The 27,227-nt window shown below is 43.2% G+C and overlaps 1 protein-coding gene across 1 annotated transcript in view; it reads left to right on the forward strand.

The window, feature by feature from the left end:
- Positions 1-27,227, forward strand: part of RRAS2 (RAS related 2) — a gene marked incomplete in the record, with an annotated part of 709,318 nt that overhangs the window by 86,272 nt on the left and 595,819 nt on the right.

Below are 27,227 nucleotides of genomic sequence, written 5' to 3' on the forward strand. Positions count from 1 at the left end.
AGTCCAGCTAGATAGAATTTTGTAAATAATTATATGTCATTTGTGAATATTAATATGATTTATGTAGAAGTGTAACAAAAGGGAGATGCTGCCAGCACAGCTGTCTGGAATTTTGTAAATGGTAATGTGTCATTTGTGAACATCAACATGCTTCACATAAGATGCTTGTGTTACAGATATATTAGAACTGTATGTAATATTGTACAAACGTGCTGAAGAGAGAGTTTATAAAGTACTGAGCAGAAATGTGTATACTGTATTGTAACTGTTTAGATGTATATATTTTAACAATGGAAACGGCAACAGAAGAAGTTAACTTCAGAAGAATAGTTGAGACCGAATTACTTCATGGCTGGGCTATAAAAAGAGATGTTCCCCTGAATTCACTAATCTTCCGTGCAGGACTAGCTAAGTCCTGCACGGAAGTGCCCATTTTAGGAGCAGGATGGCCGTGTGCCATGCATATTAACAAGGCACGCTGCCAGAGCTCCTAGGCTTATATGGAGCGTGTACAAGTGCAGGGGGTGTGTCTGAGAGCAGGGCTGTCAGAATAAACATGCCCCTGCAATGTAGAACAGCAGAAGGTGTTAAATGAGTGAGCTCACTCATAGGTGTCCTCATATCCCCACCAGCAGTCCCGCATGTGTACAGTGTACAACAGCAACAGTACATATAAATTAAAAAAAAAAAACCTTTTATTTATTTTTTTTTAAATCCAAGTGTAGGTGCACGGGTGTGTGCCCATTGCTTAGCTACGGTTATAGCAGCTTTAAAGGCTGAAGAGGATAACAAGGAAGATGTATGCAAATGAAGCAGCACAGCAATAGTGTAGTGGGCAGAGCATTCGCCTAACGAGCAGGCATTCCTGGTTCGAGTCCCACTGCAGCACAGTCTATTTTACATGGCAAAACACGTTATAACCAACATTTTTGTTGTAAAACCCACTAAAAAAACATATATTTATGAACTGGAGTACTGCAGGAAATGCACATGTGAAGTCTCAGTGTCATAATGAATAAGGCACTAGTAAGCAGGTTTAAGCACAAATAAGCACTAGTAAGCGTGTTTAAGTGCATTTCCATGGTGGTAAGCATTGCCTACACAGATTAAGCCATGTAGAAGCTAACGGAGTGTAAGAAACTGTAACCAGAAGTAAGTACTGCTTAGCTCCGCAAAAAACCCACTTACAACTGCTTTAAAGTGCCTTAACCACTCTGTATCCCATGGCCCGTGTTATGCCCAGCAACAAAATAAACAGCCTGTACAAGTGAACCCAAGACCCTGTACACTCCAGTCACAGTAGTTAACCACTAAGCCATCATAACAGTACATAAGATTGAGGTTTCAACAAACAAATCCGCACCACAGGAAAATCGAACTGAACATGTGAAAGGAATCCATGTACAGTGTGATGTTGTATAACCTGCTACATAATATAAATATGTGAACTGGAGTACTGCAGTAAGGCCAGATGTGAGGTTTTATTGTAATAAAGTGTTGAAGTTCCCAGGACCCCATACAGTGTATGTACACATGAATCATGAATACCAGACACATGTATAACATGTAACAAATAGTAAATCAGTGCCAAAAGGAAAATATAATGCAAATTAAATATTAAGCAACACTAAGCATTGCTCAGCTTAGTTGGGGTAAGCAATGTGTAGGCCAGCTAATTGAATCTGCCCAGTGGTATGCCCCTTTAAGCAATGCCAACATTAGGTAAGCAGGTGTTGCCTATAGCTTAGCCTTTTCAAAACCATCCCAATCATGAGAAAGTGCGGGAATTCAGGCATATTTAAACCCCACAGGCACCAGTAATTCCCATAACTGGTTGCAGCTCCCTACTGTAGGCAGAATGGCTGGAGTTGGGGAGGGCACTCTATTTAGAGAGCAGCGCTGGGGCACCCAGGAGTCCAGATTCATGGTATGGCTCCTGGTTAAACACCATGAGGAGAGACTACTGCAGGGCCAGTACCAGGGCTCTCTGTATAAAGTGGAGGCCTGGGACGGTCTCGCCACTGGTATCCCCTGGACTGGTGAGCAGGTCAGGCATCACCATGCTGACCTGAAGTGGTGGAGGGGTGATGGTGGAGGGGTGATGTCTTGGACCAGTGGATCCAAGAAGCAAGGCAGATGGCCGATGCCCCAGTGCTAAGTACCCAGTCTACTATGTAGATAATGATTGCCTAGCTTTTGTGTACTATGGATAGGTAATGGCTAAATATCACTGTATTTCTCTGGCAGCTGCAGATGAGCGGGCTGCGAACCAGCAAGTCCATGCTGCTAGGCTCCAAAGGCTGCTTCGCGATGCAGGTTAGTAATATTCTTGCATGTACTGTCATAACAAATATAACAGTTCTGGAAAGTGTTGTACCAGTATAAAAATGTATAGTGTATGGGATGTACTGAATAAACCAGACAATATGGCAGGAAGACTGTCATATAGATTGCATGGAAATAATGGAGTAATACCTTGTGAATAAAAGTATAACCCCTGGAGTGCTTGTGTGTACATCCTGCTTGCATATGTTGTAGTGTTGCATTCCATAAGTAGTACTGTTGTATTAAGCAGTGTTACCCACACTGCTGAATGCAGGTAAAATGTGTAGGAAGGTCAGTATAACAATGTTGGAAGTCCCAATAGGTCAGTCATGTAGAACAACTGAGGGAGACTTGGACAAAATCCATTGAAATGCTTCACACCAATTCCCTGATAGCACAGTGTACTGTAATGTCAACTGTAATATTTTTACCACACACAGCAGGGGTTTGAATCCCGGGCATGGTAGTAAGTTGTAGGCATAATCATACCCCACAACTGTACAGAGTTTGCGAGTATGTTCAGATAGAAAGCTGTGTACATAATTAGACCCATCAACTGTACAGACTTTGCTAGAATGTTCAGATAGTACGCTGTAAGCATAATCATAACCATCAACTGTACAGACTGGTGAGTCATACCTCTCAACTGTTCTGATCTGTCCAGCATGTCCAGATAAATGGCCCAGATCTGCTGCTGGTAACTTGTTCCCCTGACATATCAGTGTGATGATCCAAGAAATGTAGGCAGCTTATACTGACATTTAATGGATAGTCAGACCTGAACATAAAAAGAGAATGTATATGGAAACAAACCTGTCATTGTAGCATCTCACCCAAGGTGTATGACAGCAATTCTCAGTATAGGTCACATTAACACCTGCATCCTGTCATGCCTTGACCAGAGTGTGTGCAATAACAGATTGTTAGGTATGTGTATAACAGCAACATGGAATGTGGGAGTATGTGTAGAATTTGTCAGGTAGTGTTAACAATGATTTTATCAACGGGTATAACAGGTAAGAGGTGTAGACTATACGTAAGAGAGAGTCCACGCATATACTAATCTACAAGCATACCATTGTACAAAGTAAGGACATTAGGTAGTGTAATAATACATGTAAGGGACAGATCACTGCAGTGACTAAGAAAGTTGTGAAAACTACAGGGATATATTAGTTGTTAGTTGACCTCTCTCTCTCACCCCCTCCATATGTGCAACAATAACTTTATTACACACCTCAATGGGTACATGTACACTCCAGACTTTTGTTGGGGCATATGTCCTATTGGTTTATAAATATTTACATTTGGTTCTATGCATGTGCCATATTAAAATACTCCCATATTGGCGGCCTGTTGCCATCAATGAAACCTGCATGCTGTTGTAATGGCCACTGTTGTACCATATATGCATGTGTTCTGCTTGATCTGCAACTGTTGTAAACTGGTGCCTTGGGTTAATGGGAATACATATGCATGCTTTTATAACTAATCCTAAATGCTGTTGACTATGAATAATCTTTCTTAAAACTGCAACACCATAGCTCATATGGGAAGGCCGGTCCCAGTGGACCCACCTGTCCTATGTCTGCTGGCCATGGCACCGGGCACCAGCACGTCTGGGGCCCAGCCTAGGACCTCCTCCATTGACCCTGCACCACCTTTGGATGGAAACGTTGGAGGGGATGGGGCTTGCCCCCCCCCCCGGGAGCGGTGGTGGAGAGGTACCCGTCGCCTGCCGTCAGGTCCAGGTCGTTGTGCGTAGGGAGCTCGACGGGGAGTTCCGAGACCAGCTACGCCAGCTTGATGGCTGTGTGGCACAATTAGAGGGTGAGCCTGCCCTCCTACCCAGCCTCCAGCACAGCCACCTTTGGGGCCGTGAAGGTGCAGTGGTGACTGCCCATGGGTGGGGACCTCAGTCCCACTGTTTCCATTTGGGGGCTCATGGGCTTGCGACTTCCAAACACCCCTCCCCATCAAAGGTGTTTACCCCCCACATGTTATATACCGCCTCTGTATGCGTCCTGTTTGTCTTGTCTGTTAACCTGCCCAACCTACCTCCCCAAATATACCTACTACCCCTCCCCAACATCACACTCTCACCTGAAAAAGAAGAAAAAAGGGCAATCTGTTTCCACAAAAAATCTTGCCTCATACATAGCTGTCCATTTCACACACTTGCCATTTAGACCGGATTACATGTATCCAGTGGACTTCACAACTTATTATTGTTGTCCTCACCCCCCACCCAAGGGTTTGAGTGTCCAAATCTACCTCCAAATTCAGTGTATATGCACAGCTGTTGCTGTAGAAGAAATGGGCAGCTATGGACCTTCCCTACACCCTTCCTGCACATCCCTGGCTGTTTTCCCTACTGTCTTTCCCTCTTTGTGCCCCGGGGGTAACTGGGAGTATGCACTTTTAAGCAGCAGTAAGCGGGCTTAAGCCTGTTTGCGTTGGGGTAAGCAATGCCTGCAATGGTTAAGCAATGTAGAAGCCACCTGAGTGTAAGAAACTGTTACCAGAAGGTAGCAGTGCTTACCTCCACACAAACCCATTTACTGCTTTAAAGCACCCTAATCGCTCTGTATTCAACAGAACATGTTCTGCCCAGCAACAAAATAAACCGCTCCTGCAAGTCTCGAACCCAGGACCCTGCACACCATAGACAAAGTAATTTACCACTAAGCCATGCCAGATCTGACGTTTTCAGAAACCTATCATCCAGTCCAGTCATGCAACAGTACAGAGAATGTATACCAACATCTAGATGTATGTGTGTGTAAATATATTACTATCTAAATGGATACAACATATCTATATATGTAGGTGTGATATATATATATATATATATTTATATATATTTATATATATATATTTATATTTATATATATATTTATTTTTTATTTATTTTACATTTGTTGACCGGGCTAGTCCAACTGGATACATGTCCATTTTCAGTGGAGGCCCGGGGAGAAAAGCTCCAAGGTCATAGTTAGATTAACAAAAACATTGATGTTGTTACACAAGATAATATACTGGTTAATACATATACAATGATAAACCTATAACAAGTGAGTACAATTAAATACACTGATGCTTACAGACCAAATAAGAGAAAACAAGAATTATTAAATGATTTAACAAGGTACAGATTAGAATAGCCAGACAAGGAGGGCTAGAATAGGGTGTTCTTTGGTTTTTGGGTTAGGCGGAGGCTGAGAGAAGCCTAGGTACGACTGGGACAATAGCTTGTTAGTCTGGACAGGAGCAAGGGCATAACCATTTGGATTTCAAGTATGCTCTAAGATGTAATTTAAATTGGTGCTGAGAGGGCATAAGTCTTAGGTTGTTTGGTAGTGCGTTCCAGGATTTGCCAATGGAATTGGCATATAGTGCATCACCACCAGCATTGTTAGATTTAATGGTCCTTACTTGAAGACTTTTGGAAGACCTGAGGGAGTTAAGGTTGGAGTACTGGGTAAGTATTTTGTTCAGTGAGGCAGTATTACCTGGATGGTTAATAATTTTAAAAGCCTCAGTAAGCTGGTTGAATTTGAGTAAATTGGACAGTTCCAGCCATTCAAGAGACCTTAAATTTAGGCAGTGATGAGTGCGATAGGGCGTTCCTGTTATGAATCCGGCTATGTGATTATAGGTAGTTGTTAGTTTATTAAGTTCTTTCTTGTTTAGGAAGGAGAATATCGGGGAGGCATAGAGGAGAGTGGAGAGTAGGTGGGTTCGGGCAATAGTCAGTTTGGTGTCTTGGAGTTAAGAAGGCCTTTATTCTATACATCGACCCAAGTTTTCTGTTAACCGATTTAATAGTTAAGTTTACATGTATATAATTTAAGTTTATGGTCTATGGTCACCCCTAGTAGTTTGGTATTGGATACAGGGTAGATAATGGTCCCATTGTTGGAGGACACATGGAAGGTAGGATTGTTGGTGTTGAGGGGTTCTATAGTTTGAGCAGTCACTGAGGTGGGGAAAAGAGAAGTAATTTGGTTTTGGCAGGGTTAAGTAAGAGTTTAAGTTCCAAGAACCATTTTCGACAGCAGAGAAGCAGTTTTGGGTTGTGGCTTGGAGTTTGGCAAGAGATTCATCAGAGCAGATCAGTGTGGAGTCATCTGCATATTGAATACAGGTGGCTTTGGGAATAGTTGAGTGTAGGCCGTTTATGAAAATGGAGAAAAGAAGGGGACCAAGGATAGATCCTTGGGGGACACCAATATTAGTTGGGAGTAGGTCTGATAGGCTGTTTTGCCACTGGACTGCCTGTTTTCTACTAGAGAGATAGGCATTAAACCAGCTTATGGTTAGTTTACTAAGATGTAATGTTTCCAGTGCCTGAAGCAGTAGTTGGTGGTTGACCATATCGAAGGCTTCGACAGATCTAGAAAGAGCAGAGGATATTAGTTTATTGTTGCGATTGTGGTTGACTGAGTCTACAAAGGAGAGAAGAGCTGTGGTTGTTCTGTGTTGGGGTCGGAAGCCATGTTGGGTATTTGATAGGAGGTTGTTATGTATGAGGTAGGTAATGAGTTGTTTATGGACACAGCGTTCCATAATTTTGGCTAAGGGAGACAGTATGGCTATGGGCCTATAGTTGGAGGTTTCAGTGGAGGGCCCTCCTTTGTGGAGGGGGATGATATAAGAGATTTTCCAGATAGAGGGAATAGATGCTTCAGAAATGGTCCGGTTGATCAAGATTGATACAGGGTAGGCTATGGCATCAGATGCTATTTGTAGGTATTTGGCAGGGAGCTGATCAGCCGCGAGGGTGGTTGGTTTCAATTTTTTCAAGAGTGTGCGAATGAAGGAGGTGGAGATGGGTTGTAGGTTAAAGGTCATTTGGGTAGTATTTGTAATTGGGGTTGCCACTGAGGGAGGCGAGGGAAGCTTGCTGGCAAGGGACTGGATGGTCTCAGTGAAAAAAGAATTAAAGGAATTGGCTATTTCTGTTGGGTCATTGTCCATGAGTTTGTCGGGGGTGGGGGTAGTAGACTTACCAGGATGAAGTAAGCGGTTAAAACCAGCCCAGAATTTTTTAGGATTATACTGATGTTTGTCTTGGAGGTGACAAAAATATTGTTTTTTATCAGATTTAACAGCTATTTTGGTTGAATTTCTTAGCTGGAGGAACTTGATGCGGTCTAAAGGGGTTTTTGTGGTTCTCCACTTTTTCCAGGCCTGGTCTCTAATTCTAATTTTGGATTTAGTTTCTTGTGTTAGCCAGGGTGCTATACATACCTTAGTTCTCGTAAGTCGATTAGGAGCATGGGAATTGAGTATCTTGAGGAAAGTGTTATTAAAGTATGAGACACTTTCATCTAAGGATAGGGTTTTTAGGATGTGCCAGTTACAAGCCTTGAGATCAGCTAGGAATTGGTCAGGGACAACATTTTTGCTATTCCTTACTAATCTAGTTATGGGGGGAGTCTTATTTGAACATTTGTGTTTTATAATGAAGGTAGCAAGGTGGTCACTAAGGTCATTGGGAAGGGTCCCTGTGGTATAGCTATTTGAATTCCTATTAGTAAGAATCCAGTCAATAATACTCTCCTTTTGTTGTGCATGTCCAATTCTCGTGGGAGAAAGAATATTTTGGGAAAAACCATGTAAGTTAATGGGGAGCCATTTGATTGGGCAGTAGAGAGACCAGTCTATATTAACATCTCCTAATATTATTGTTTCTTGTGGATAATTATTAGCAAGCCAACTAAGGGTTTGTTCAAGATTTTCTACATTTTTGCCTGGTGGTAGGTAGGTTACTATGAGATTAATACTTTTTTGTCTGTTTAGGGATATCTTAAGAGCAATCAGTTCCAGGTTTGGAACTTTTGGGGGTTGCAGTGAATTCATTGTGATGCTCAAGGAGTTCTTGAACATCACAGCTATTCCACCACCCTTTTTGGTTGTACGATCCGCTCTGATGATATTATATCCAGGAGGGATAATTTCCTCATCCTTGGTGCTTGGTTTGAGCCAAGTTTCTGATAAACACATTATGTCCGGGGAGTGGATATCAAGCATGGCATGCAAGCTATGTACTTTATTGTTAATGCTTCTAATATTGAGATGGAGCAAAAAGAGGGAGTCCGCAGGTCTGCTAGTTGCATGGCGGAGGTTAGGGTCTGGGTCACAATGAGGGCCTGGGCTAGGGTGGATGTCCCCGTCATTAGTGATGGATTTTTTCAAATAATCTAGTATTTTTTGTAGTCTAGTTAGTAGTTTAAGCTGTTCTCTAAATGAGGATACTTTAGGGTACCTAAGCATATAGTGTGTACTTTTAGGGATGAGGTGAGTAGCGGGGTAGAGAGAGGGGGGATAAGAGTAGTGGTATATTGGGAATACAGGGAGGTCTGACCCTTAGGAAGGTAGATACTAGTTAGGGCTTGTGTTTCATAGGCTGTTAAGAGATACGGTAAAATGAGGAGTAAAAGTACAAGGGGGAGGGTGGTAAATGAGGTTCTGTCCATGGTGAGGCTGAGATCTCAGCGTCAATAGGGCTAGGGGCGATACCTAAGTCAGCAGGAGGCTGGAGGTAGTAGTAGGGTGAGATAAATGGAGAGAGTTAGGTAGGTGGGCGGGTTAGGTTTGGTGGTGGGGAGTGGCAGAGAGATGGGGGGGAGTGGACAGTTCTGATTGGGTAGTGGAAATGGGGATGGGCTTGATGACCAAATAAATGTAGAGGTAGTGGGGGTGGGAATAGGGGCAGGGAGGGGAGGAGCAAGCCCGAAAGCTTGGCAGCGAGCGGGACTACCACAGGATTTCTCTGGGTCTTAGAGGAAGCCAGGTTTAATGGTAGCTTCCTAAGTTCTATTATTGTTCCTTTACTTTTGTTTCTTTTTTGTTGATATTTATGTAGAAGGAACCTGTGCTCAATAGATTTTATTCTACCTGGTACCTTTATTTCAGTACAAGGTGTTTGGCAAAGTACAATGAAAGGGGTAGTTATTTATTTACCCTGAGTCTCTTTATGGGCATAAAAGTTGCTTATGCATTCGCACTGGTGGGGTCCTGAGGGTCCTGAGTGCCACTCGGTAGGCGACTGGATTTGGGGCTACCTAAGATGGAGGCAACAGAAAGAGAATAACTTTTTACAGTGTTTGGTGTAGTAACAGACAGTATTACACAATGCAGTAACAGACAGTTTTACACAGTGCAGTACGAGGATGAATTCAACAGCCTTAGTGATCTTAAGCATTGGATAACATCTAGTTGTATCAAGCAGTAATTTCCTTCCTATAGGCGACTCATGAATACTCCACTAAGCACTCTGTTTATCTGATAAGACACTAGCTAAATAGCTGACATTAGGTGTTTGCTGCATGAAATACTTTGTATCTAGCTAGAAATTGAGGTTACATCCACCGACCAGAAAAGTAGGACTGGCAAGCAACTACTTTCAACTACAGCGTTTGGCAGTAAAAGTCAAACAAAACGCGGTTATCAGCTTTTAAACAGTCGCTAATGCACAGTCGCATCCAGATCTAACATTTAAACCAATTTCTAGAGTAGCATCTAAGAAAACGCTAATGCACATTTACTTTTACCACATACTTTGTTACAAAACGCCAGTTGCATCTACACAGTGCATACAAACATGACTACAAGCAGGATTTCTTGATTAAATTACTATCAGTATTCAAAACAACAGATAGAGTTGCAGTTATATTTATCTATGATATGTAGAATCAGAGCAAATATGTAGTAGCTACATACCACGAGGGCCGGTGCTGCCCGATCGTAAAGCACAGTTAGTTTTAAAATATGGCGGTTTCTGAGGTCCCTTTCTAACCTCGGCTGCTACACCACAGGATTTCTCTGGGTCTTAGAGGAAGCCAGGTTTAATGGTAGCTTCCTAAGTCCTATTATTGTTCCTTTACTTTTGTTTCTTTTTTGCTGATATTTATCTAGAAGGGAACCTGTGCTCAATAGATTTTATTCTACCTGGTACCTTTATTTCAGTACAAGGTGTTTGGCAAAGTACAATGAAAGGGGTAGTTATTTACCCTGAGTCTCTTTATGGGCATAAAAGTTGCTTATGCATTCGCACTGGTGGGGTCCTGAGGGTCCTGAGTGCCTCTCGGTAGGCGACTGGATTTGGGGCTACCCTGAGTCTCTTTATGGGCATAAAAGTTGCTTATGCATTCGCACTGGTGGGGTCCTGAGGGTCCTGAGTGCCTCTCGGTAGGCGACTGGATTTGGGGCTACCCTGAGTCTCTCTATGGGCATAAAAGTTGCTTATGCATTCGCACTGGTGGGGTCCTGAGGGTCCTGAGTGCCTCTCGGTAGGCGACTGGATTTGGGGCTACCACGAGGGCCGGTGCTGCCCGATCGTAAAGCACAGTTAGTTATATATTTATATATTTATATTTATTTATATATATATATATTTATTTATGTATGTATATTTATTTATATTATATATATATATATATAAATAAATATAAATATATATATATATATATATATATATATATATATATATATAGTAATATATATGAACATATATACATGCAGATGCCTACATCGACATGTGTACACCTATATGTCTACATTTACACAGCAAGTTACATATGTGTACGCAGATATATATCTGTGTAGGTATAAACAGACATAGTTATATATATATAGGTATATATGGTCATACATCTGTAGATAGCAATGGCAGATTAACAAAAACACACATGTCCACGTGCACCGTTAATGGGGTTGAGACCCCACACACTATACGTCTTGCATGAATACGCACCCTCCCCACAGCCAAACACGTCCGCCCTGCAGTACACTACCAAGTGTTGCAGATCCCATACCCAGGACCTGACACGACATGGGCACAAGATATTAACAGTACTACATCCCACCTGTATGATGCCAGACTGGTATTGGTAACATATGCAGTACAGTCTGCCTCCCATAGGAAATGTAAAATGTGGAAGCCATCAACATCCCCAGGATACAGATACACAGACACAGATATGCAGATACAGATGTACGTGTGTGTGTGTGTGTGTGTGTGTGTGTGCGTGTGTGTATGTGTATATCTATCTCTCTCTCATATGTATCTATATAGATGTACACAGATACACAGACACAGATATGCAGATACAGATGTACATGTGTGTGTGCGTGTGTATGTATATATCTATCTCTCTCATATGTATGTATATAGATGTACATGTACATGTGACTGCACATGCACACGCAGATATGCGTACAGCAAGATATATGTAGAAGGTGCACACAATATGGAACAGCCACTATGCCTACAGTTAACACCTGAACAACTGGACACTGTATGGGCCACCCATACAAATGACAATCGCTGCCTGCGACATATACCCACAAAGAGGTCATAGGAAAAAACATCACACACAGATGTGCAGAAATGGAAAATCTTTAATTGTGTACTATTACAGTTCTATATGGCATGTCATATAGCTGTTCAGACACTGACATTCATATAAACAGAGTAATGCAACTGTGAAACTGTTATCCTAATACAGTAGTCTGGAAATGTTCACAACTGTTGCTGTCCAGGCCAAGCCCTTCAAATTTTACAATAGTGAAGACCGACTGGGCCACAGGATACCAAACAATCAACAGTATGTAATGCAGGTGTATAGTCCAGCAGCCTCTATCTACACTCTGTACAAAATCACTAGGTGGTAAAGATGTCATGTGACCAAATGGTTTGTAACTGTTACATAAGGCATAACTGACTCCATAGCACACTGACAAACAGAACAGTCTGTATGGCAGGAGGCAGTAGGCTTGCATCAACCCAATTTATGTAAGTAATGTAAATATAGGTGAAGTATACGGTACTGTACGTCCAGATACCTTAAGGCAGCTCACCCCTGATACGCCCACATTTTGTAACAGCGTAGGTCATTTTTGGTGACCCCCCCCCCCAGATTCAATAATACAGGGCCATGTACCACTGTTACATACACTGGCGTCTAGAGTGCATAAGGGCACACATGTATTGTGTAGGTGATACTCGCACATATATGGTCCCAGCCCCATCATATGTGTGGGGGATACAACAGCAGTGGACTGATGGCAGCAGTGGCAGTGTGATATACTCACAGCCTACTACAGAACCCCTCCAACAGCATGTCATATGTTCTAAGCTTGGTATGTAGATGGAGGACAAAGGCTGGAACACAGGCACATATGTGGAAAACTGTTGCCATACACTAAGCAAGTTGCTGGTGTTGCAGGATAGTCTGCAACATACCCTCAGTCAGGGAATTGAGGTTAGAAATGGAAATGGATGTAGCCATGCACTGATAGCACTCAACACACACACTGCCAGTGAAATATCTGACACAGGACCTGTGTGGTGGACAGACAAAACATGATAGGCACATCTCTGGCCACCAAGAGGATAGGCCTACCATTGAGAGCTATGCAGACAGACAGCATTCCAAAGTAAACTAGTATGTACACACACGCACCCTGTAGCACCAGTACTATACAAAGCATAACACAACTCTACTCGCACTCTGTAGTTCCTGAACCTCCTACAAATGTGTAGCTGCCCCAAGTGTGCCGGTTCTCCAGTAAAAGATATTGCTACCTGCTATCTGTAACACTGATGCCTACACACAGAAAAGCTGTCCATCACACAGGAAATGTAAAGGTACCAAGCCCACATGATGTAGGGATTTATAGTAGGTGGTTGCCATGACAGTGGTATTTGGAAGTACTACACATGGATAATTATATATAGCTATCTGGATAATTATATGTGCATATATTTCCACCATATGTCCTGGACATGAAGTGTAGCCCTACCCCAGCCTGTATAGTCCCAACGTCGTAGTGCAAGGGGATGTCGGGTATGTATGACTGGTATATTAGTAGACTATTGCTACTGTCATTGGGATTGTCTTAACAGACATGGTGTGTGTGGGAGGTTACATTTGCTTATAACGTGTGCCATTGGCTACTGACAGACATCCTGAGGACATCATAGTAAAGTACCGCTACTAGCACCTAATGCCCCCGTGGACTACAGCAGAGATACTGGCCAATATATGTGGACTTTCTGACATGCACTGTACAGTCCAGAGGTATACACATAACCCCTTAGTGCACATGTGTACCATGCCTGACAATATGGATGTAGACAGCCATGAAGATGGGTATAACACAGAACGACTGGTATACATTTACCACCATAGGTTATGCATTCACACACCCCTGTCTGGCCTGACACATAACAGCTGGTACAGGGATGCTGTGGCCACATACTACACACTAGATACCGACATACATTTGAACAGCATCTCACTGCTCTGTCTGACATACATGACTGTTAAGGGAGGCCCGGCAGCAGCACATCTGGCAAATATCTGCACATGACATCTCACTGGGTAAGTACACTAAGCTGCTAGGCATGTAACAATGCACTGTGCAGGCTACAGGCAAACTGGCTTAACACTGGCCTACATCTCCCATGGGGGAATGCACATGTACCTGCATATATAGCAGGCTCTACAGGCATATCACAGCACAGGGTAAGATACATCTGTATGAAAGTGCATAACCACAACCAATATGAACACAGGACAACCACATATGTTAAGCTAGCATAATATAACAGTATATGGACCATCTGTTCGACACCATTCAAATATGTACCACTCACAGATTGACCCTACATATACTGGGTTGCTACACAGTTTGGTCTGATGGCTGTCTGTGGTATGGGATATGTGTGTGTGTGGCCCTACAAACATGTACGCCAGTACGGTACCATCCAGTGGAGCAACATGTAACATCAGATAGGACGGGACCTAGAACAATGACATCTACCACAGTCTGTACACAGGCTAAAGTACATATTGACAATACACACACTGTCAATAGCAGTCTGATATCTCACTGGCTTGTTATCAGATATGATGACACTAATTATGGTGTATAGCACATATGCACCACTTCATGCACGGCATATGTACAAAGGTTGACAGAGTTGTGGCTGGAAGCACATACACAGGGCCAATATTGACATGTTTGCTGTGATAACCTAATGCATTTACTGTTGTAACAGGGTTTGTTGCAACATATGTCCTATGAGGGATATGAAGTCAGTGACTGTTGCAGCTTTCACCATCTACAGACTGCATTCCTCACACTACATTTTGCAGTCCACAGATAGATGCTCCATGAGTAATACATGAAACCAAAGGCACAACACACTGCCCAGTCTGCAGATGACTCTGCAGATGGGGATTCCTCGTAAACATGGCACTGACATGGCAGGTATTGAAACATTTAGGACAGCCATATCCACACACACACTGTTAAACCAACAATACTTCAAATGCAGTATAGCAGCACTTACAGTCTGTAGTCAGGTCAGGCACATCCCCCTCCTGTGTGTTGCCCTGTTTCCACAGTGTATGTTGTTAGAGGTAAATCCCCAATCCATCTGAGATGCTGTTTGACAACTGATCTAGTTCCTGCTCACAGGGAATGAAAAGGGCCAACACCAACATGATGTTCCTAGATATTAGAGTGTGGTTCCATGCAATTGGCTATGGGAATGTTACCATAGCTGTTCCACATGCAGTCACCTAGGGGAGGGCTGCAATTCATGCAGAGGCCATCAGCTGATCATGAGCATCACTTAAAATACACATGCTGCTGCCTAAGCAAAGCAGGTGTAGGTCTCCAGATCCACCAGAGAGGGAGAGGGAGAGGCAGACAGAGGTAAAGACAAGTCAGGGAGGGGTGGGGGAGTAAAACTTAAGCATGTTTGTGTCGCACACCTACCAGCACAGGGTATCAAACCCCTGACGATTATGTAGTGCTATCACAGTTCTATGCAGTTTTTGGATGTGCCACATGGGTTACCTGTTGTGGAGCCCTCGGAACATATATGTGATGGTGAGTGACATCTGCACCAGGGATACGGTAGCTATATGGTAGGTGACATACCCGTGCCTGTCCACATGAACAGGTGCCAGCATCAACACAGCCACACACTCACAGGGATGCACACACATTGACACACTTGGCAGGGCCAGGATTACAACTCATCAGTAGTGGGATTGCCACAACACATCACTATGCAGATATCACATGCAGCACATGGGTCATATGGGGGTTGTATGTGCAAAGGGAATGGGGAAGTGTCTGACATCAGACAGCATGCTTCAGTATGCCCATGGGGGTTGTAGGGAGTGTGGATGTGAACATATGCACCATACAAGGCACACAAATGCACAGGGTGCCAGGACTGACATGCATGGGTGCATGTCTGCACCGGTGTGTGGTGGTAGACTGTGCCAGATGGCTGTACAAGGCTAGGCGATGGGCATCAGGCCACATGACAATGATCTGCATTGTGGCTCAGGGCTGTAGTGTCTGCAGTTGCCCACACAGGTGGGTATTGTATCCCCCATCCAGTCACCTGGGTGACTATTGTGTGTGGCCAATGTTGTGCATTGCTTGCCATATATGTGTTCCTTAGTCCATGACATGGATGGTGTCTGGGATGCGGACACCTTCCATGTGCATGTACAGTGACATGTGGAAGTATACCTGGGGTGTCTGGCCCATGTTGTGAACACAGATTATCATCAGATGTGCCAGTCTTGCCCACCTGTGGCAGGAACAGGTAATGGGAAGCAGGTTTACCCCGCACCTACATTGATAGCATGCTAAGTGCATTCCCCGGTGTCAGTGGCATCTGTCAATACAGAGCATGTTGTCAGGCATGGTATGTCCTTTGTGGGTCACATGTGATGGCACCACAGGTGTTGCAGGTGTCCATTGGGGAACATGGGGAAGGTGCACTGTCTGCGTGTACATGCATATTGGACAGATGGACAAGGTGCCATGCCCTCTGTAGCCCACTGCTATCACTCCATAGTTACTATCAGTGGCCAGTAAGCAGTGTACTAACCACATATTGGCTGTTGCCTAGGCATGTGTGTGTGTATGAGACATGGGTCGAGAGTGTGCTATGAGGTAATACTGGGGTTGCTAACTATGATTGCCTGGCCTTGATGTCACATGTATGGGTATGGCTTTGCACCCCAGCCTCTCAGCTATTTCACATCTGTTATCCCTGTACGGTGGACATTGTGATATATAGTAGGGCCACCATATAAGAAACATGCAAAACCTACTCCACATTGGCCACAGGTGTCACACACTCGCAACCACCTCCACAGAGGATATGAGTTACAAACACACACACACACACGCACACACCTGTCATGTCTGGGAGTAGAACCCCTACCTAAGTAGTTTATTACACTACAGCACTATGCAGTTATAGTACACGTCACCGAGATTACTGGAGTACTCCTTCCCCAAAGGTGTATATCACATTAGGTGACATCAGCAGGGTTGCCAAAGTGGGACATTCGAATTGTACTGTGTGAAAAAACTAAAACGCATTGCTCCTTACACAGACAGTGACACATCCACAACTGACGTGTGGGTATAAAACCCCTAACAGAGGTTTATAATCACACTACAGCATAGAGCTGTTATAGGACGCACCATGGGGATTACTGGAGAACTCCTTCCCCAAAGGTGTATTTCACAATGAATGACATCAGCAGGATTGCCAAAGTAGGCCATTTGAAATGTACTCAGTGTGAAAAGCCTAAAATGCATTGCTGCCTACACAGACAGTAACACAAACAGAAAACATCCACAGTTGACATGTGTGGGTATAGAACCCCTAACAGAGGTCTATATCACACTACAGCATGGAGCTGTTATAGGATGCACCATGGGGATTACTGGAGAACTCCTTCCCCAAAGGTGTATTTCACAATGAATGACATCAGCAGGATTGTCAAAGTAGGCCATTTGAAATCTACTGCATGTGACTAGCCTAAAATGCATTGCTCCCTACACAGACATCGAAACACACACACAAGAAAACCAGAACTTCCATGGGTGTGGATGGAACCCAACCACATTTCTAAATCACACTACAGCAGTACGCAGTTATGGCACGCGCTACGGAGATTACTGGGCTACAACCTTCCCAGAGGTGTATTTCTAGGTGGGTGACATCAACAGCCTTGCCACAGTTAAGTATATGAATTGTATGGAGTGCGAGTACCCTAAAAAAGAATTGCTCTCTACACAGAGACAGGCAGACACGCACACAGACAGACACACACTCGTACACAGTTGCCAAGTCTGGGGTTAGAATTCCTACCTAACTAGTTTATCACACTACAGCAGTATGCAGTTATGGGACATGCCACAGAGGTTACTGGGTTACAACACTCCCAAAGGTGTATTTCACATTGGATGACCTCAGCAGGCTTGTCATAGTAGGATTATGGGGAGGGCAGTGTGTGTGTGTGTGCATGGGCCATAACTCATTCATCTAGGGGTTGACACGCCACATGCGGGCACACACTGGGTCATATTTCACAGGTACATGTATACAGCTGCTAGATGACTACTTCCTTGTACAGTCATGTTGCACAGCTGGTACGTGCACCACATAGTCTGTAATGCTGACAGATACTGGTGGCTAGTATCTGCAGTGAGTGACATCTGCAACTCGTGTGTTTGGGGGCCTTTGGCTGTGTGCTGGGTGGGACAGGCCTGTATGGCTCCTTGTCACAGTCACAGTCCTTCCACACATCTATGCATGTCTACCTTTGGCTTATTATAGTGTGTTGTCCTGACATATATATGTCTGTATTCCTGTCCACTGTGTGTGCAAGACATGAGTGGTGGATACTGAGCGTCTGCACTAACAACTGCAGCTGCCAGATATGTCTAGTCCACTGGTGTTTGCAGACATGGCCTTCATGTGTTTGTGTGTGAGCATGCCCAGTATGACCTTTCAGTATGTTGTTGACTGACATTGCCTTCATTCCTCTGTGTGTGAGCATACCCAGTATAGCCATCTGTATTGAATGTGTGGATCATGTCCAGGTAGTTTGTGCTGCAGTGCTGACCTTTGTGTTGTACACTGACTGGTAGTATGCTGTCTCTGCAGGGTGTCCATCGATCATTTGGCTTTGACTGTTACTACATTTCTGCATAGCAGGGGGGAATCACACCTGACTATTCCTACATTTCTGCACAGGATTGGGGGGGGGGCACACCTGACTGGTATTACATTACTATGTATAATGTGTGGGGCACACGTGACACTTGTACACATTTTTCTATGATTGTACTGGTATGCCAGGTACGCCATTTCATTCTGTAATGCTAACTATCATGCTGACTATAGGCATACCAGTGTACTACAGATCGTGGCTTTGGTTGCCCTACACATTGTCTGACTTCCTACCCTTCAGAACTAACATCCCACTGCCTGCCCTGCTGTGGTCTGTCTGTGTAGGCCTGAGGGGAGGTTAACCATAGACATCATTCAGGGGCCATGGCACAGGCTCTGTTTGGGTTTGTCTACACCTGTCTTGCTGGCTGAGACTGTCGGGTATGTGAACCATCCTGACTGGCATGTGTGGGTCATATGGACACACATGTCGCTCGGCACATTTCCTGCAGTGGGTTTTGTCACCCTGTGTAGTACTGGCTGCTATGGTGACTCCAATTTGTGTTACAGATGTCATGGTGCCACTATGGGTGTCTGCTGCTGTAACATTCAGCCACCCAATTCCCTTGCATGTTCACGTCCATACCATAGCTAATGTTAATGACATTCTATTCCATTTGGCAATTGGTAGGTTGATTGGCTTATCTTGAGGGTGTGCCAGACTTGCGGATGGTGCTGGAGGGCTGCCTATGTCAGATGTGCGTAGTACACTCCCTACACATGGTTGAGCACAGGTAGTGTCATGTTTGGCATCCCTTTCACTGTATGTGCGAGTCAGAGAGAGGTGTTATTCCATGGGTCCCTACTGTGTCAGTGCATGTGCTATACGTTGCCCCTTTGCCAAGGCCAGGGCAAACTGGGCATGCCTCCTTCTGCCTACTGAGGCAGACTCAGGTTGTTCCTCCTCCGGGTCACTCTGTGCTTGTGCAGGCCTTGGTGGGGGGATGTGTGGCCCTGCCCCATGCTGTTCCTGCTGCAGCTGTTTCCGCAGGATCATATTGTGTAGCATAGCACATACCATAACAATTTGGGTATATGTAGCTGGTGAATACTGCAAGGCTCCACTGGATATGTCCAGACACTGGAACCGTGACCTGAGCATCCCAAACACACACTCTGTTATATGTCTGGCCTGTGCGTGTACCTCATTATGGCGTTGTTCAGGTGTGTGTGCATTTCTGATGGGCTCATCAGCCACGGCTCCAGTGTGTACCCAGCATCCCCCACTAGGTGACTGTAGGGGATGTCCACATTGGCAAATCTCTGGTACAGCTACGTCAGATGCCATATGTGGGAATCGTCATAGCTTCCAGGGCAGCCAGCACACACATTCATTATAATGCCCTGGGCATCACATATGACCTGGCAGTTGATGGAGGGGATGCCCCTGTGGTTCATGTAGGCCCTACCCTGCTCACCGGTTGGTGCTTTGATTTGTATGTGCATGCAGTCTAGAGCACCCACTACCCCAGGGTATTCTGCTGTTTGGTGGAAGAGATGCATATTGCTGGTCAACACCTCACGGGTGTTGAGGAAGTATACATGCTCACTGGCATGTACTGACATGACATCCAGGAACTGGTGGAATACTCTGGATGCTGATGCTTGTGAGATCCCCATGATATTCCCAGTTGTGCTTTTGGACGTACCTGTGGCTAGTTTAAGTAGGCCTACACATACCTTGGTATCCACTGGGATGGGTTCCCCTCGGTCTGTTTGGTGTGGCCGGCTCAACATTTTGCTGTAGGAGGTCTCTGTCCACCATACAGCGCTGCAGTATCTCCAGCTCATGTAGCCCCTGGTTGGTTGCCCTGGGTCTGTACACTCTCTTCTCCATCTCCTCACTGTGGGTTGTTTGGCAGCATTCACATCCTCACCACCTCAGCCTCTTGCACATGTTGTTCTATGTTACCTGCTGCAGCCCTTCTCATTTTGTAGGTTTGTTTGTTGAAACTTTTCCGCTTGTATACACTGGTGGTGTAGAGTGTGGGAAAAACCAGAGGGGAAGGTGTTTGCTTAGTTTATAGTAGTGCTCAGGGCTGGGCTGCTGCATGTGTAATTGGCTGATTCTGATACATTTCATCTGCCAACTAAGCTAGTTCTCCTGTATTACCTTCCTACTGCTGTTTTCTCTTCCCATTGCCTCCCTGTTTAAGCATGTGTGCATGCCGCGCAGAGTGCTCAAATGTGCACACTGGTGCTATTTCCTAGTTTAACTTCTTTTTTCTTCCTGTAAAACCCGGTGAGTGGCATGCACACCCGCTTAGGCTTTGTAAAGAGTGCTAGGCAGGTTTAGACACACCCCCTAACTTAGCTGTGCTAAGCTAGGAGCAAACCTGAGCCACAGGGCTCCAATCCACTTACAAATGCCTGACACCCCCCCATGATGTCACCTACCTCCTAGGCTTGCACCAAGCTATTCCTACTCTTACACTGTTGGGATCTGACTCGCATGCTGGGGAAAACTGGGATTCACTATCCTTCCCCTCATTTGCATAGGATTGCCTGCTTATGCATAGTTACATGTTTCACACTGAGCCTCCCCCCTCAGCAAACCAATACTCACTGGCCAGGTTGTCTTCTGCCTGCCACTGAATTGCATAGCAGAATACTGATTTTAGTTAGAATGCTTATTTTAGGTTTATTTTATTATTCTCCCCGATCCTGTTTGCGCGCCGCTGCCCTACACTTAAACAGCCGAGATTGGCTAAAAAAAAATAAAAGTTGTTTTTTTTTTTCTTTTTATATATTTTTTTTTGTTTGCAATGCCAATGGCTTTATACTTGGCCATTGGCATGCTTACTACTTGATATGCAGCCTTTATTCGGAGCTGTCATAGCTCCGTTTTGGATTTTGCAGAACTGTACTCATTTACTAACAGAGTGCATTTCTGCAGATAGCACTAGTCTTGCACGGACTGTTGCAAGCTTTCTGGATTGCAAAATCACCTCAATTGCATGGATTTCACCTGCAAATAGGGCAATTTGCATACCAGGGCTTAGTCCATGCGAGATTAGTGCAGGAGCGCTCGTGCACGCCTCTGCAGGCTGTTCATAGGTAGGTACTAGGCTACCGGCCTTGGGGCCTGTACAAGCCCAGCCAAAAAGGTACCCTGGCTTTTGCGACCCAAGAAAATTATTTTCCTGTGCCACTGTCGAGCAGAGCCACAGAGGTGATCCCCGGGGTTAATTTCCTATTTCCCATCCAATCATCAAGATTTTTCTTAGTGCTAATGAGGAGCTTTGTTTTATATAGATAGGTAGTTTATTCCAGAGTATGGGAAGTCTCTGGGACAGGAACCTATCCCTCCGGCATGTTCTGTTTATTGTGGTGACAAAGTTTAGGTCCCTAGAGCATGTAGCTCAGAGGGATTGGGATTTGTCCAACAGCTCTGGGTTTGACATAGCTTTGTATATTAGAAATAAATTCTCCTCACCACTACTAAAGACACTGAGGGTAGACAAATGAACAAAGAAAAAAGACCTTGGGTGTCGTCCACAGCTTCAGGCTTCAGACTGTTAAAACGCAATTTATTAATCGCTTAAAAAGTGAAGCTGACAGGATGTAAACTTCACTAGAATATGGTGAACTGAAAAAAGTTAAGTATCCAAGCAGTTGTCATCCACAGCTTCAAACTTCAGGCTGTTAAAACTCAATTTATTGAAAACTTAAAAAGTGAAGCTGACAAAATGCAAGCTTCACTGAGCTGCTGAAATAATTAGCCTAGTAATTAACATCCACAACTTCAGGCTTCAAGTTGTTAAAGCACAGTTAATAGATGCTTTGTAAGCAAAGCTGACAAAAACATATACTTCACTGGAGTGTAAAAAGCTGATGAAATTGTCCAAACGATAAGCGCTTTCGGCAGATGCCTTCTTCAGATCGTATAAAAGTGTGGTTAGCTCTTCCTGTTTATAAAGGAAACACAATCAAGAGTTGGTAGCTAATTGTCTTTGGTGTTCTTAAAGGCACAGGACAAAAATAAATGTTCAAAGTGGAGATTTGTCTCCTATAATGTAGTTCAATGTTAAAAATGCTAGAATCATATATTGATGTTTGGTAGGTTTCTTCTAGATTTTTAGAACAGGTCTTAGAGGTACTATTGTATTAAGACCTGGGGGTCGATTGGCTCTAAAATTGTTGAACCAAAAGATCTCTCTCAATTCTGTCCTGTTATGGACATCTCCTTCCCCGATGTTTTGGGTGACCACTTCCACTGCTTTGAACAAGAAATTTATGCATAGGATGGACCAATACGTGTGCTGCTAAGGCATTATGTGGAACTTTCTGATCAATGTCTCTGACATGTCGTAGAATACGATCCTTTAATCGTTGGTCAGTTTTACCAAGGTAGAAAGCTTGGCACTTGTGACAGGTAGCCAAATAGACAATATGGCTAGTAGTACAATTGGCATAAACATCGAAATGAAAGTTACGTCCAGATACTGGGTGGAGAAAAGTATTACTAGTATCTAAATAAGGACAAGCTTTGCATCTGCAGCATTTAAAAGTACCTTTGTGGTCTGATAGTGGGCCACCACGTTTAAAGCCATCTTTATGGCATAATAATCTTTTGATATTCTTTTTATTCTTATAGAGAAACTTAGGTCTCTCTCCAACGATGTTCTTTATTTTATCATCCGCTGTCAGAATCGGCCAAAATTTCCTGATCACTTCACAGACCTGTCGATTGTCTGAACTGTAAGTGAGCATACATCTAAGTTGTTGAGGTGTTGTGTCATTAGACTGTCTTCGTGAAGATTGTTCAGACCTCTCTGAGTAATAAGGTTGACCTCTTTGCTTTCTATAGGTTTGCACCTGTGAAACTGGTGGAAAATTATTTTCCTGGTAAGCCCTATTCTTCAAATATCTATGTAGATTGGATTGCTCTTCCAAGAATTCCTCATCAGTACATAGTCTTGAGACTCTTAAGATTTGGTTGTCAAAGATGTTATCAAAAATATGTCTTGGATGCATACTCTGCCTGTGTAAGAAATGATTTTGCCAGGTCTCTTTCCTATGCACCCCAGTAGAGAGACCTTGAGTTGGACGTAAACGTATCTTGACATCCAAGAAATCTATGACTGAGGATGAGTGTTTCAATTTGAACTCAAGGAAGTCAGTGCTGTTGTTAATGAAGCTGACAAAAAGATCCAATTGGTCAATATCTCCTTTCCATAAACAAAAAACATAATCCACAAATTGCCCATAGTAGACAAGTTCATTCTTCCAGATATTTCCATCACTGAAGATTGTTTTAAATTCCCATTCAGCCAAGACCAAGTTTGAATAACTGTTGGCACATGGAGTTCCCATGGCCACACCCCAGGTTTGCAATTAAAAAGGTATCTCCATACATAAAGATGTTATTCTCAAGGACTAATTCCCACAGAGAACAAAGAGGTTCCGTTGTTAAATTATGTCTAATCAGAAAATCATGTAAGGCCCTCAGGCCATACTCATGGGGGATCACAGTAAAGAGAGACTTGTTATATCCATAGTTACAAGTAGAAGGTTATCAAAACCATCCAGAGACTTAACAGTGGAGAACAAGTCTTTCAAGAAGCTGCCTGTATCCTCCAAGACAGTGGTAGCATAAGGCAAAGCTTTTTTGAGTTCATTTTCAACATACATGGATATGGATTCAGTGATCCATCCTCTCCCAGAGACAATGGGACGTAAGGGAGAGTCCAAAAGATCTTTATGTATCTTAGGTAATCCACCAATGCTGGGAAACATAGGATGAGGTGTTTCAAAAAATTCATATAAATCTTGACTGATCCTTCTTTCCATCAATAGATCATAGGTGCTCCCTCTGATACTTTCAATTCTCTGATTTACTTCTTTCTTACTCAATTTACGATAAGTCATGTTGTCATCCAACATCAGTGAAACTTTATTATGATACCAGTCTGCATCCATCACTACTATGCAGCCACCTTTATCTGCTGGTTTGATCACCAAGCTATCTGTCCTTCTCAACTGTTGGAGAGCCTCTTTTTCTTTCCTGTTCAAGTTATAGAAACAATTCTTAACTTTATATGTTGTACCTCTCACCTTGTTTATCTCATCCTCACACAATTTCATAAAAAGTTCTATTTGAGGAGGATTAACTGGAGTAAATAAACTCAATTTCTTATAAGTCTGCTGTTCTTTCGTAGAACCTTTTCCAAAAATACATTTCAGGGACACGTTCCTGCAGAACAACCTAACATCTGTCATGAATTCATTCACATCAGAAGAAACAGCTGGAATAAAACTCAGTCCCTTATTTAACAGGCTGATAACATCAGGATCCAGTGTGATCTTGGATAAGTTAACTACCAAGTCCATTACCCCCAATATTTAGTCCACAAACTTCTTCCGTTTGCGTTCTTGACTCTGCGTCCTCTGTGGCCTGTACGAATTCTCCCTCACAAAAACCGGCAACGGCCAGTTTACTGGTAGGTGCGTCGTCGCTTCTTTAGGTCTAGTAGCACAATTAATGGTGGTGTTGGAATTACTACCATCATTGGTATCGTTAGCACCAGTACCTCCCAGATCCCTGGTGACAATATCAGTGCTAACAGTAGGAACCTCCTCTCCTGTAGATGAAGTCAAGGAGGGAAGAGAAGTTGATGAGGCAGTAGTTCGAGAAGGATGCAAAGTGTTAGCAGTCTCTTTTACAGCCAAACCTTGTATGGCTTTCTTTTGTTTAGTAGTAGAAAAATGGGGACGTCCTCAATTGGTGTTATCCTCTCTAGGCCATTCAAAGATGTGACCGTTAGTGAAATCCCTATGATCTCGATTCAGTTTTCCCATTTTTTGTAGTTTAAGCTTATTGTCATAAGTGTTTAAGTTCACTTGTAATTGTTCAGTCTGGCATAAATGCTGGTCCTGCAAATCACAACGTTCCAGTTCTTCTTTTTTCTTAGAAATAAAAGAGGAAATTTGTTCTTCAGGTTTAAAAAAATCGATGAGCAGCCTCATGTATTTTTGGCTAGTTTCCAAATTAATCTTTTGCCATTGGGCTAACAGCTCCGGATAGGTGTTTCCATAAGAGGGAAGGCATTTAACTCTCATTCCTCTTGGCACTATCTGATGAAATAGGCAAGCTTCCAAATGGAAGTGTTGACATTGAAGCCTTTTAAGGCGATAAGCAGCATTTTCTACTTCACGAAGCGTGTCAGAAGAAAAACTAGCATCTACTGCAAGGTTTGTAGTATTAGGTGCTAAACAGTCACTAGTAAAATTAATAGTTAAAAGTGGATTCGCAATGTCTCTAGAAAAACCAGGAAAATTGCATGATTTTGCTTTCACTGCTGCTCCTGTTTGCCCTTCTGCCATGTGTAGAGTGGGAGATACAAACAACAAAACAAGAAATAAATTCTCCTCACCACTACTAAAGACACCAAGGGTAGACAAATGAACAAAGAAAAAAGACCTTGGGTGTCGTCCACAGCTTCAGGCTTCAGACTGTTAAAACACAATTTATTAATCGCTTTTTATGAAATTGTGTGAGGATGAGATAAACAAGGTGAGAGGTACAACATATAGAATTGTTTCTATAACTTGAACAGGAAAGAAAAAGAGGCTCTTCAACAGTTGAGAAGGACAGATAGCTTGGTGATCAAACCAGCAGATAAAGGTGGCTGCATAGTAGTGATGGATGCAGACTAGTATCGTAATAAAGTTTCACTGATGTTGGATGACAACATGACTTATCGCAAATTGAGTAAGAAAGAAGTAAATCAGAGAATTGAACGTATCAGAGGGAGCACCTATGATCTATTGATGGAAAGAAGGATCAGTCAAGATTTATATGAATTTTTTGAAACACCTCATCCTATGTTTCCCAGCATTGGTGGATTACCTAAGATACATAAAGATTTTTTGGACCCTCCCTTACGTCCCATTGTCTCTGGGAGAGGATGGATCACTGAATTCATATCCATGTATGTTGAAAATTAACTCAATAAAGCTTTGCCTTATGCTACCACTGTCTTGAAGGATACAGGCAGCTTCTTGAAAGACTTGTTCTCCACTGTTAAGTCTCTGGATGGTTTTGATAACCTTCTACTTGTAACTATGGATATAACCAGTCTCTCTTTACTGTGATCCCCCATGAGTATGGCCTGAGGGCCTTACATGATTTTCTGATTAGACATAATTTAACAACGGAGCCTCTTTGTTCTCTGCTGGAATTAGTCCTTGAGAATAACATCTTTATGTATGGAGATACCTTTTATTTGCAAACCTGGAGTGTGGCCATGGGAACTCCATGTGCCAACAGTTATTCAAACTTGGTCTTGGCTGAGTGGGAATTTAAAACAATCTTCAGTGATGGAAATATCTGGAAGAATGAACTTGTCTACTATGGGCGATTTGTGGATGATGTTTTTGTTTATGGAAAGGAGGTATTGACCAATTGGATCTTTTTGTCAGCTTCATTAACAACAGCACTGACTTCCTTGAGTTCAAATTGAAACACTCATCCTCAGTCGTAGATTTCTTGGATGTCAATATATGTTTACGTCCAACTCAAGGTCTCTCTGCTGGGGTGCATAGGAAAGAGACCTGGCAAAATCATTTCTTACACAGGCAGATTATGCATCCAAGACATATTTTTGATAACATATCTGACAACCAAATCTTAAATGTCTCAAGACTATGTACTGATGAGGAGGAATTCTTGGAAGAGCAATCCAATCTACGTAGATATTTGAAGGATAGGGCTTACCAGGAAAATAATTTTCCACCAGTTTCACAGGTGCAAACCTATAGAAAGCAAAGAGGTCAACTTTATTACTCCAAGAGGTCTGAACAATCTTCACGAAGACAGTCTAAT

The sequence above is a fragment of the Protopterus annectens genome, chromosome 9.part0 (genome assembly GCF_019279795.1).
Source record: "Protopterus annectens isolate FY-2018-M chromosome 9.part0, PAN1.0, whole genome shotgun sequence".
In the NCBI taxonomy this organism is placed as follows: Eukaryota; Metazoa; Chordata; order Ceratodontiformes; family Protopteridae; genus Protopterus; species Protopterus annectens.